Source organism: Microcaecilia unicolor, chromosome 3 (genome assembly GCF_901765095.1).
Source record: "Microcaecilia unicolor chromosome 3, aMicUni1.1, whole genome shotgun sequence".
NCBI classification, from domain to species: Eukaryota; Metazoa; Chordata; class Amphibia; order Gymnophiona; family Siphonopidae; genus Microcaecilia; species Microcaecilia unicolor.
In genome coordinates, this window is record NC_044033.1 from 194971455 (window position 1) to 194984387 (window position 12933).

General features: G+C 44.1%; 1 protein-coding gene across 4 annotated transcripts in view; it reads right to left on the reverse strand.

The window, feature by feature from the left end:
- RFX1 (regulatory factor X1) overlaps positions 1 to 11924 on the reverse strand; it is a 312572-nt gene extending 300648 nt beyond the window's left edge. For 3 of the 4 annotated variants that reach the window (XM_030196905.1, XM_030196904.1, XM_030196900.1), the window contains exon 1: positions 11297 to 11515. The gene's annotated coding sequence lies outside the window, so the exon portion shown is untranslated. Of the gene's footprint in view, positions 1 to 11296; positions 11516 to 11772 lie in introns of those variants that run through there. The other variant, XM_030196902.1, reaches the window with a different exon arrangement.
- Positions 11925 to 12933: the final 1009 nt, after the last annotated feature.

Genomic DNA, 12933 nt, shown 5'->3' on the forward strand with positions numbered 1-12933 from the left:
TGCATCAATAATAGTCCAGTTCATTAACAAGTTTCAAAGTAGAAAGTAACACGGGGACAAAGTTTGTCCCCGTCCTCACGGGCTCTGATCCCCATCCCCGCCCCGTCCCCGTGGGATCTGTCCCTGTCCCCACCCCGTCCCCGCGGGCTCTGTCCCCGACCCCATCCCCGTGTCATTCTCTAAGCAGAAGCCAATGCAGGATCGTGACCAGGCAAGGGATGGAGGGGACATTGCTGAGTAAGAGTGATGACTATTCATAGCTCATTCATGGTGGAGCTTCGTGGAAGGATTTTTTGAAGAAGTGGGCGTTGAGTCATTTACAAAAGATCAGGTAAGTATCTAGGTTCCTCACTGCTTTAGGAGTGCATTCCAGTTCTTAGTGCTTGGATACTGAGCTACAAACTAAGGGCGTCTTTTACTAAGGCGCGCTCACATTTTTAGCATGTGCTAAAATTGTGGGCAAGCTAAATGTTAGATATGTCCATAGGAATGCATTGGCGTTTCTAATTTTTAGCGCGCCTACAATTTTAGCACGCGCCAAAAACGTAAGTGCGCCTTAGTAAAAGACCCCCCTAAAATTAAATACTGACAAAACTAAATTACAAACCAGACCCCATGGATGACTATCAGGCTTATTTTCGAAAGAGAAGGGCGCCCATCTTCCGACACAAATCGGGAGATGGGCGTCCTTCTCTCAGGGTCGCCCAAATCAGCGTAATCAAAAGCCGATTTTGGGCGTCCTCAACTGCTTTCCATCGCAGGGACGACCAAAGTTCATGGGGGCGTGTCGGAAGCACAGCAAAGGCGGGACTGGGGCATGCTTAACACATGGGTGTCCTCGGACGATAATGGAAAAAAGAAGGGCGTCCCTGACGAGCACTTGGCCGACTTTACTTGGTCCATCTTTTTTTTTTTGCAACCAAGCCTCAAAAAGATGCCCGATCTGACTAGATGACCACCGGAGGGAATCGGGGATGGCCTCCCCTTACTCCCCCAGTAGTCACTAACCCCTCCCACCCTAACAAAAAACAAAATTAAATATTTTTCGCCAGCCTCAAATGTCATACCCAGCTCCCTGACAGCAGTATGCAGGTCCCTGGAGCAGTTTTAGTGGGTGCAGTGCACTTCAGGCAGGCAGACCCAGGCCCATCCCCCCCCACCTGTTACACTTGTGGTGGTAAATGTGAGCCCTTCAAAACCCACCCGAAACCCACTGTACCCACATGTAGGTGCCCCCCTTCACCCCTTAGGGCTGTAGTAGTGGTGTACAGTTGTGGGGAGTGGGTTTTGGGGGGCTCAGCACCCAAGGTAAGGGAGCTATGCACCTGGGAGCAATTTGGGAAGTCCACTGCAGTGCCCCCTAGGGTGCCCGGTTGGTGTCCTGGCATGTCAGGGGGGGACCAGTGCACTACGAATGCTGGCTCCTCCCATGGCCAAATGGCTTGGATTTGGTCGTTTCTGAGATGGGCGTCCTCGGTTTCCATTATCGCCAAAAATCAGGGACGACCATCTCTAAGGTCGACCTAAATGTTGAGGGGAAAAGGCAATGAATTCCATTTAAAAATTGGTAGTACATCATCGTCAATCGGGCTTTAGGGTTGCTTGCAGTACAGAAACAATTCTAGTATCTGCTCTAAGCGAAGTACGGTCCAATCTGGATAGTCATGATTTCACCGTAGCTATTTATTTTGACCTCTTTGCGGCTTTCAATTTAGTGGATAACTTTATTTTACTCTTGCAGCTTGCATCCCTGGTGGTTACTGGCACAGTTCTCCAATGGTTTCAGTCTTTTCTCACAGATCGTTCCTTTCGTGTCACTGTCAATCACTCCACCTCTTCGGACAAACCCTTAACATGTGGACTACCACAGGGCTCCATATTCTCACTACTCCTATTCAATATTTTTATCAGTCTCCTTGCTACCCTTAATCAAGAATCACGCATCTTCTTCCATATATACGTGGATGATACCCTATTACTGTTTAAGGTTAGTCCTTCTAATTTTAAATTATCACCTCTTCAACAATGCCTGCAAGTTATCGCTCAGTGGCTCACAGATCACCGTCTTGTTTTAAACTGTAACAAGACGGTGGCCTGATGGCTGACTGGTCATCATACTGCCCCAAATGCTCCACCTCTATTGTTTGGTACCCCAATCTCCCCAGTTATTGGTATTTAAGAGTTCTTTTGACTCCAGTCTCTCTTTTGAACCACAGGTTTCTGCTCTATGCAAATCCCAGTTCTTTCTTCTTCGACAACTTAGGGGTCGGTCCATTCATTTTTTGACCACGATACATTTCACTCATTCATCCTATCTCTTTTTTATGACCCGCCTAGATTACTGCAACATCATTTATTTAGGGATCACCAAAATGCTAGGCTCCAGACACTTCAGAATACAGCTATCCACCTACTCTGCTGCTTAAGAAAATTTGATCACATCACATCTGCTCTACAGGATCATCACCGGCAGCCAATTCAATATCGCATCTAGCTTAAAGCGTTGTTTTTAGGCTCCAGGTCTTTTTGACAATGTAGACTTTTGTAACTGTCCTCTCTAACCATTCCATATTCTTCAACACGGGTATTATGTTCTATAAATGACCATCGCATGGTTTTACCAGGGCTACGTCTTGCTCAATTAGAGACAACTCATTGTTGTGCATTCTTTTTTGCTGTTCTTCATCTCTGGAACTCCATGCCTCTACCTCTATGCAGTGAACTTAATACAAAGAAATTTAAGACTAAGTTGAAGGCTTGGTTATTCAAGCAAGCTTACACTGGTTGATTGAGATGGCTTGTTGGGGTATCAGTACCTGGGAGAGGGAAGACTTATGTCTGTCTCTAGTGTAGTGCTTGATTCTGCTTATGTGTTTGATTACCTTTCCTGTCAAAACATTGTAGCTCTTTTTCCTTGCTTTCATTTTTATTTTATTGTCAACCACCTTGCTCTGTTTGTCAGTTAAAAGCAGTATAAATAAAGATGGATTGAGAAAGAAAAAAGCAGAGTGGCGAGTAGTTTGTAGTCTAGAATGGGATACAGCAGGAGTAGTCAACTGGTTTAGATTAGCAGAACACAAAGAACACGTGGGTTTATAAGGGAAAATTAGGGATAATAAAAGTGGAAATCTGGGAATAAAGCACTTTCTGAGTTAAGATTATCAATAGAAATAAAACAAAATAAAATGTGGAAAAGAAAATAAGATGATACCTTTTTTATTGGACATATTCCAATATGTTATGTCCAATAAAAAAGGTATCATCTTATTTTCTTTTCCACGTTTTATTTTGTTTTATTTCTATTGATTACCCTTAAAAGTGGACTAACAAGGCTACCACACCTCTCTATTCAAGATGAGTTAAGATTAAAAACAGCTGAAACGCCTGTAACATTTTATCCAATGACATCCACTCCCCACCTTACAAAAACGTAAGTCTCTTTCTCAAGCCATGATGCTAGCAGGAAGGCTGCACTGCAACAGTTTCACAGATTCAAGTTTGTAAACCATGCGAGGTATCAACATGTTCTCATAGACTCCAGCTACCTAGTGAAATGTCTTTCTCCACTACAGTCTCTCTCTCACACCCTTCTTTTTGTGGCTAGTTCTAAAAATGACTTCTGAAGGAATAATCCATAACTGGGTGCTTGCATTTCCCCATTTACACAGGACTGTCCTTTACGTGTGACAGTAATACCAGGGAGCCTAAGCACTGTTCTATAACAGGGCACGTATGTAGCACAGCACATAAATTTATTTATTTGTTGCATTTGTATCCCACATTTTCCCACCTATTTGCAGGCTCAATGTGGCTTACATTATTCCGTAATGGCGATCGCCATTTCCGGAATGAATCATACAAAGTGGTGTTGCATTAAAGTTCATAAGTGACATTTTGTAAATTAAGCAGTCAAGTATAGAGAATTCATTCTGGAATGAGAAATAAAGTGGTATTGCGTTAAAGTTCATTAGTGATGAAGTAAATGAAGCAGTCAAGTATAGAGAGTTCGGTTTTGTCCAGTTCTGGTATAAGTTTCATTGTCTGGTATTTAGGATGGATCATTATGGTATGCCTTGTTGAACAGGTTGGTTTTTAGTGATTTTCGGAAGTTTGTTAGGTCGTGCATTGTTTTTATGACATTTGGTAGTGCATTCCATAGTTGCATGCTTATGTAGGAGAAGCTGGATGCATATGTTGATTTATATTTTAGTTCTTTGCAGCTGGGGTAGTGGAGATTCAGGAATGTGTGTGCTGACCTTTTTGTGTTCCTGGTTGGTATGTCTATGAGGTCTGACATGTAGACCAGGGCCTCGCTATGAATGATTTTATGAATCAGGGTGCAGGTTTTGAATGCAATACATTCTTTAAGTGGGAGCCAGTGTAGTTTTTCTCTTAGGGGTTTGGCGCTTTCATATTTCGTTTTTCCAAATATGAGTCTGACTGCTGTGTTTTGGGCAGTTTGGAGTTTCTTAATGATTTGTTCTTTGCATCCGGCATAGATTGCATTGCAGTAATCTAGATGGCTTAGCACCATTGCTTGTACCAGGCCTTCAGAATATTTCCCTTGGAAAGAAAGGTTTTACTCTTTTGAGTTTCCACATTGAATGGAACATTTTGTTTGTTATAGTTTTCATATGGCTTTCTAGTGTGAGATTTCGGTCAATTGTAACTCCATAAGTACATAAGTACCGCCATACTTGGAAAAGACCAAGGGTCCATCAAGCCCAGCATCCTGTCTCTGGCAGCGGCCAATCCAGGCTTCAAGAACCTGGCACCCCCCCCCCCCCCCAAAAAAAAATAAAAAAATTAATAATGTTCAATGGACTTTTCCCTCAGGAATCTGTCCAACCCCCCTTTAAATTCCGTAAGGCCAGCTGCTGTCACTACATTCTCTGGCAACGAGTTCCAGAGTCTAACTACATGCTGAGTAAAGAAACACTTTCTCCTGTTTGTTTTAAATCTACCATATTCTAGCTTCAACTTGTGTCCCCTGGTTTTGTTGTTGTTTGAAAGTGTAAACAAATGCTTCACATCTGTCCACTCTACTCCACTCATTATCTTGTAGACTTCTATCATATCACCCCTCAGCCGCCTTTTCTTCAAGCTGAAGAGCCCTAACCTTCTCAGCCTTTCCTCAAAGGGAAGTCGTTCCATTCCCTTTATCATTTTCGTCGCCCTTCTCTGCGAGAATTTTCAGGCTATCTGAAACAGGAAGGGTGTAGTCTGGGGTTTGTTCATGTTATATTGTGATGAGACATTGTGTTTTTTCTGCGTTGTTTTAATTTAAATGCATCCGCCCATGAATTCATCTTTGGAGGCTGTGTTTGATTTCATTTGTGATTTCTGTTAGATCATGTTTGAACGGGATATAGATCGTGACATCGTCTGCGTAGATGTAAGGATTAAGGCCTTGGTTGGATAGCGATTTGGCTAGAGGTGTCATCATTAGGTTGAAAAGGGTCGGTGAAAGCAGTGACCCTTGGGGTACTCCGCATTCTGGTTTCCATGGTGATGATGTATTCAAATTTGATATCACTTGGTATGTTCTTGCGGTTAGGAAGCCTTTGATCCAACTAAGTACGCTTCCTCCAATCCCGAAGTATTCTAGGATGTTTATTAGTATTTTATGGTTTACCACGTCGAACGCGCTGGGCATGTCGAATTGTAGAAGTACACTATTGCCAGTTGCAACTGCTTATTTGAATTTGGTTAGGAGAGTGATTAGTACTGTTTCGGTGCTGTGCTTGGATCGAAATCCTGATTGTGATTCATGCAGTATTGGGAATTTGTTTAAGTAGTCGGTAAGCTTTTTGGTTACCATACTTTCCATTAGTTTGACTGCTAGAGGGATAGATGCTACTGGGCGGTAGTTGGTTATGTCATTTGCTTTTTTCTTTGAATCTTTAGGTATTGGGGTGAGTAGTATGTTTCCTTTATCCTTAGGGAAGAGTCCATGCTGTAACATGTAGTTTAGGTGTGACGTGAGGTCTGCTATGAAGCGTTGAGGGGCGGATTTTATTAGGTTGTTGGGACATATATCCAGTTTGCAGTGGAATTTGTTGAACCTGTTGATCGCTTGGGTGACGGTTTCATCGGTAAGTAGAGTGAAGTTTGTCCAGATTCGGTCTGCTGGATATTCATCGGGGATTGGGTCCAGTGTAATCCTATATAGTAATTCTCACCTCCAACAGGATGTGCCTGGGACCGTGCCTGCCGGAAGTGGTCTGCTAGGCAGGCACGCACTGAACAGTTACAGACAATTTGGCAAAGCTAAACAATCTGAGTGCTGGCCATTAGGACACAGGGTTGATAGGAGAGTTTTAAAAGACTGAAGGTTATCAATAGAAATCAAACAAAATAAAACATGGAAAAGAAAATAAGATGATACCTTTTTTATTGGACATAACTTAATACATTTCTTGATTAGCTTTCGAAGGTTGCCTTTCTTCCTCAGATCGGAAATAAGCAAATGTGCTAGCTGACAGTGTATATAAGTGAAAACATTCAAGCATTACTATGACAGTCTGATGGATACACATAAAAGACTGAAGGAACTGAAAGTGTTAAATGGGGGGAGGGGGGGGAGTTCTGAACGACTGAAAGACATGAACATTTGGGAAAGGAAAACAATCTGAAAATACTGGCCATTAGGACACAGGGTAGATAGGAGAGTTTTAAAAGACTGCAGGAAACAAAAGTGTTAAACTGGAGAGGGGGGGGGGGGGGGAGTTGTGAATGACTTGCAAATTTGGGACAGGAAAACAATCTCAATGCTGGCCATTAGCACACAGGGTACATAGGAGAGTTTTAAAAGACTGAAGAAACCAAAAGTGTTCAGGGGGGGGGGAAGTTCTGAATGAATGAAAGAAATGAAAATTTACGAGAGGAACACAATCTGAATGCCGGGCATTTGTACACAGGGTAGATAGGACACTTTAAAAAAAAAAATGAAGGACGTCAAAGTATTACATCTTGGGGGAGGGGTGAGGAGGAAAGCGGTGGGGTATCCGGATACTGGGCGTTAGGGCCACGGGGGTACATAGACTTTTGAAAGCCTTAAGGAACCCAAAGTGTGGAAAGGAGGGGAGAGAACAGGGTGAGGGGCATTAGGAACAGGGGAGGGGGCCCTGTCACACACTCTCATTCTCACACACACACTGTCACACAGACAGTCTCACTCTGTCACACACTCGCACATTCACTCTGGCTCTCTCTCTCAAACATACACACTCCCAGGAAAACCTTGCTAGCGCCCGTTTCATTCGTTCCAGAAACGGGCCTTTTTTACTAGTGGAATAGAATTTTAAAGATTGTTTTTCAACCCTGTCTGGACCGACCAGTGCACTCGGGGTCTGTATTGCTGATTAGAAGTAATTCTGTTTGAAAATGATTGTTTAATACACTCTGAAATCTTGTCTTTGACCGAAAGTAACTTTTCTTGGACTGCAGGAGATAAGACACAGTTCTAACTAATTTGGTATGCAAAGGAGAGGATGGCACTGGTTTCCCAAGACCAGCTTGGCCACCTGGACTTGAGAAAGCATGTGATCACATTCCCACAGACGTAAGCAGAGAAGTATTCTGTAATTTTCTAAGAGAAGCTGTCTGTAATTTTCCTTAGCTATGAACATGAGCTCAAACTAATAAAAAGGGAGGGCTGTCACAGTGGAGTTGGGGTTCATCTGTGAGTAACGTACGGACTGCGCAGAGATATGTTCCTGGTCTAAAGCTCCTAGCTCTCACGCTGCGTGAACCGGGCCCCCCAAGCTGTTGTTAAGAGCCTGGATGATGGAGAACCAGTGATGATTGTATGTATAGTGTAATTATTGTTTATATAGCTAATCATGGTGTTTGCTTCTTTTCCTGGTCTAAAGAACTCTTTGCATTGCTTAGATGTAGAGACCAGTGATGTAATGATTGTTTATACAGCTAACCATTGTGTTTCTAGAGCTAATTACTGAATATGTGCTAACCATTATATATATGTATATATATTAACCATTGTAGAATCCAGCTTCCTCTAATAAAGGTTTCATTTACTTATCACGAATCCAAAAGAATCCACTGTAATAACTGAGCAGTCTATGTTAGTGAGACAGGCTGTAAATCCATAGCAGAACAGTCCAGACAGTCAATGAATTTTTCGTGGTCGGTGGTGTTGAGTGGTAATGTGATTCATAGCTTTATAATTTTCTCATTGAAGTATTTAGCAAGGTTGTCTGCTGATGGGGTATCTGTGTAGGTTGTGGTAACCGGTGTGGTATCTAGTAGTTTGTTCACGAGTTGGAAAAGTTTATGCGTGTCTTTGTAGCCTGGCCCTATTTTGGTTTTGTAGTGTGACCTTTTGGTTTGTCTTATTGCATATTTGTATTTTCTTTGTATTTGTTTCCATGCGTGAAGTGTGTATTCATCTTTTATTTTATTCCATGGTTGTTCAAGCCTCCTAACTTGTGTTTTTAGTTTTTTCAGCTCTTCATTAAATCGAGTTGTGTCTTCATGAGGTTCTTGTTTGTAGTGGTGCTATTTTGTCTAATATGCTTCTGCATCTGTTGTCCCAATGTAGAAGATAGTGTTTCGAGTCCGTTTGTGCTTTCCATTCGTTCTTGTAGATCTGTTGCCAGAATGTTATAGGGTCAATTTGGCTTCTCGTGGTGTAGGTTTTGCGTTCTTGATTGTGGTATGAGCCTTTTTTTCGCCATTGCAGGGATAGGTTTAATTTGTGGTGGTCTGACCATGGGTATGTCTGTCCATTTTGTATCTGTTAGTATTGTTTATGTCTGAGGACAGTTTGTGTGTGATAAATGAGAGGGGGCTCCCGCTTATGCATGTAACTTAGCCATTCCTGCCACATTTATGTCCCCCTAGTGATGCCAGCTCTATGGTGTGTGCTGCTGGCATGTTATACCAGGTGCCGTTATGGAACAGCCTGTTATTGTGTGTTATCAGGGTGAACTGTTGAAGAATTGGCCCCTGAGATTAACAGAAATGCACTTCTTTCTTCATGTATCTTAACTGGGCTGTAAGTTCCATGGGGAAACAACAGTCTCTTGTATATATGTGTACAGCACTATACCAATCATCAAACTGTAGTACAGCACTATCCAGGTTTGGCTCAACTACTAAACAGACTAGGCATTTGGCTAGGGCAGCAGAGTCATAGCAATCAATGTGTTGATGTTCAGTATCTCCCCACCCCCACAGTGTTCAGCAGCTTCCTTTCTCTGCCTTACCACTTCCGCAGTGGCACCAGCATATATCAGTCAGCTTGCCAACACAATTCTCGTCATGTCCAGAGTGGGACCTCGTGCATCTGCACACACTCAAGACAGGTCCCTCCCACACTGAATTTCCAGCAGCTCAAGACCCTGTATCAGGTGTCACAAGTGTTGTGTTGGCAAGCTGACATACAGGTGCTTCCACAGAAAGAATAAGAAAGAGAAGCCACCAAACACTTTCTGAGGATGAGAACAGAGGAGGACAGAAATGCTGGACACCATGGGGAAAGGGAGAAGGGGAGATGCTATATGTAAGGGGTTAAGGTAGGCTGGGTGGGGGGAACCTTGAGGGACCCTGGGATGGGAGACACAAGTCTGAAAGTTAGTTACTGCACTCATATACCAGTTCTTCCCCCAAAAAATTGAGCCTAAAGTAATTTACAAAAGAAAAACAGGGGGAACAAAAATAAAGATTTCAGGATACAGCAAACCTTTTGAAAAGTAAAATGTCTTCAAATTTTGGTGAAATATCATATGAGACTGATGAATAGAAACAGTTCCAGAACAAAGAGACCTGATTAGAAATGGATTGTTCCAATAACTTTTTAAAGTAAACTGCTTTGAAAGGGACTTGATCTACAGCCTTTTTGTGGTGTGTTTTTTTTTTTTTTTGCGCAACTACATTCAAAGCAGTTTATATATTATGTACAGGCACTTATTTTGTACCTGGGGCAATGGTGGGTTAAGTGACTTGCCCAGGGTCACAAGGAGCTGCAGTGGGATTTGAACCCAGTTCCCCAGGATCATAGTCTGCAGCACTAAACTCTAGGCTACTCCTCCGCTCCAGGGAAGAGCAAGGATGTCAGACAGCAGACCTGACACCACCAGCAGCTACTATGCACTTAACATCTCCAGCCTTGGTAATCCAAATTCCAGGCAACAGCAGGCTCAATTTTCAGATATGGTCAAGGTGTGAGTTAATTGATTGGCTAACATAAATATATTTTCAACTAAAGCTAAACATTTAGGGCTCCATTTACAAAGCTGCACTAGCGATTCTGGCGCAGAAAATGCGACAAAGCCCATTCATCACATTTGCCGTACCAGAATTAGTAGTGCGGCTTTCTAAAAGAAGGCTTTCTGCTGAAAATCATCCTCAACCAAGAGCTACCAAAGCTTAGAAGCACCTAAACTTAGCCAACTAGATCTTAGCGTGGAAAATCAGGCACAGGGGGTAGAAGCAGAGACTGGGCAGACTCTAAGATCCTGCGTCCAGGAAGGGGCGGGCTGAGCATGTTCTAGGCCCTTGGGCAATAAGGGCCATGGGACCCTAATAATTATCACATTACATTTGGGCGTTTATACTCTAATATCTTTTCAGTTCTAAGCGGTTTACAATGATAGAGAGATCAGAACATTTCTCTGAGAATTACAATTGGAGTTTTGTAGGCAAAGTGATTAAATTAGATGGGATGCCTGGGCCCTTGGGCACTGCGCTATTGTTCCAATGGTCAGCCCGCCCCTGAGTGAAGCCAAACCACATTTTAGGAACTAATGAAAACAGATCACATCACAACAATTCTGTTCTGACTTAAATACCAGCCTCCCATCCTTCTCTTTCCATCTCTCCTTAATTTTATCCCTCATTACCCTTTCTCCCAAATTACACTATCCAATCCTGTCTACCCTCTTTTATCCTTGTCATATATTATCTAACTCAACTTATCATACACTACTAAGCCCAACTTTACATTGTTTTACTACTGTTTTATTAAAATTCTATTAACTTTGTATTTCAAATTACTATGTAAGCCGCATTGAGCCTGCATTGTGTGGGAAAGCGCGGGGTACAAATGTAATAATAATAATTGTAGTAGTATACCATGCCATATTTTGTATTGTTATTTGTATACTTTACTGCTGGAATTGCCTATTCCTCGTGTTTGTTCTATGCTTACTGTACACCGCCTTCCGTGAATTCTTTCCAAAAGGCGGTAAATAAATGCTAACAACTACATCAATTTAGCGCCAGTACATCAGATCCGTAAATGAGAAGAAAGACACAGCAGTTACCAACTGACCAGGCTGATCCAGTCCTGGGATGGCCCTCACTGCACACGAGGACTTGTAGCCTTAGTGAATGCAGTAAAGAAAACAGCACTAAAGGACTGGAACCAGCTGACAGTCCCAACTGCAACTTCAGCTGCCCCCGTCAGTAAATACCCGCGCCAGTGCACGTCACGGACGGATGACGCAAGCGCGTTCGTTACGTCATCGCTCCCCGCAACCGCGGCCTGGCGCCACACCCCCCCTTGGCGGTTGACGGCCTCCCGCCCCTCATTTGCATACGGGGTCGAGCACAGCTCGGCACCGCCCCGGCCTCCAGTTCCCACGGCGACCTCCGAACTCGGTTCCCGCGGCCCGGCCTCTCTACTCCCGCCTGCCAGACCGCCATTTTGAAAGCCTTTCGCCATCGCCATAACAACCGGCTCGAAGGCGGCGGGAGTCGAAAGCGCGCGCCCGACCGGAGCGCGGCGCTCGGTGAGAGCGGCGTCACCTGCTGTCTGCGCCGGCGGGGCCGCCGCCCCCACCCCGGGGGCTCCCGCCGCTCCCCGCCCGGCTCGCGGGCTGCCGGCTCGGTCGCTCGGTTGTTGTTGTTGACTCTCGTTGCCGGGTTCTTGTCGCCAGGACTACCGTGGCTATGGCGCTCCGTCCTCACCTGGGCAACTGTTGCTACCCACCCACCTCGTCAGCCCTGCTGCCCCGCTCCTGACTGGCCGCTGGGAGGAATGCCCCGCCTTCTTAGCCTCCCACTGTTGGGTAGCTGCTTTGTCATTCTATTTGGCAGGTTTCAATTGGCTCTCGGTTGTGCCCGTCTTCATGGGGCTGGCCTTTCTCAGGATTTCAATGTTCCGCCTCTCGAAGCGGCAGTGATTGGTGCGATTTCGGTCCTTCTCATTGGTTTCTAGCAGTGTCATTCAATATGCGGACTTTAGTAGGACCGCAGGCTTAAATGAGGAGCTGCCTGCTGCCCTTGGAATTACCTTTAGGGGGAGCTCGGCTCCAGGCCAGGGCCCTGATTTCGCCTGCGCACTCAGTACGCAGCATGCTGATCTCTCCCGTGTTCAGCGCGCCTTAATAAAAGACCGCCTAAATGTATTAGCTTGGTGCTGAAAATCAGTGCCAGGCTCCAAAATTTGCACTGTTGGCACCATAGGAGCCGACTCTGTGGGTGCTGAGCGCCCCCAATATTGAGAAAATTCCTTGTATGTGTTCAAGGAAGGGTTGTTTCCACTGGGCTTAGCACCCCCAATAATTTTGAAAAGTTGGCTCCTATGGTTGTCACACCCACCCTCCTTTTTATGTTCCTAAAGTTAGGAGTTTAGTGAAATTTGGGGGTTCATGTTCATTCAGCTGGGGAGGAGTACCCAGTTCCAGGCTGGAGCCTTTTTGGTCAGTGCTGGTTTTGCACTTATATCCCAAAAACTGTGTGGCATTTATAGTGTCTGATTGAAATCAGTGCTTCAAGTCCCATAATGTACCAGAATAGAGAATAGGGGGATCAGAAATTCAGGACTATCCCAAAATCTCCAGCCTGGAATTTGGTAATGTAGCATCTCTCTATTAGCTTTTTGGTTAGTGGAGTGGGCTGAGAACCTAGGGAACCCTAACCGTAAAGAATAAATAGGTTTTAATTTGTTTTCAAAAAGTTAAATAA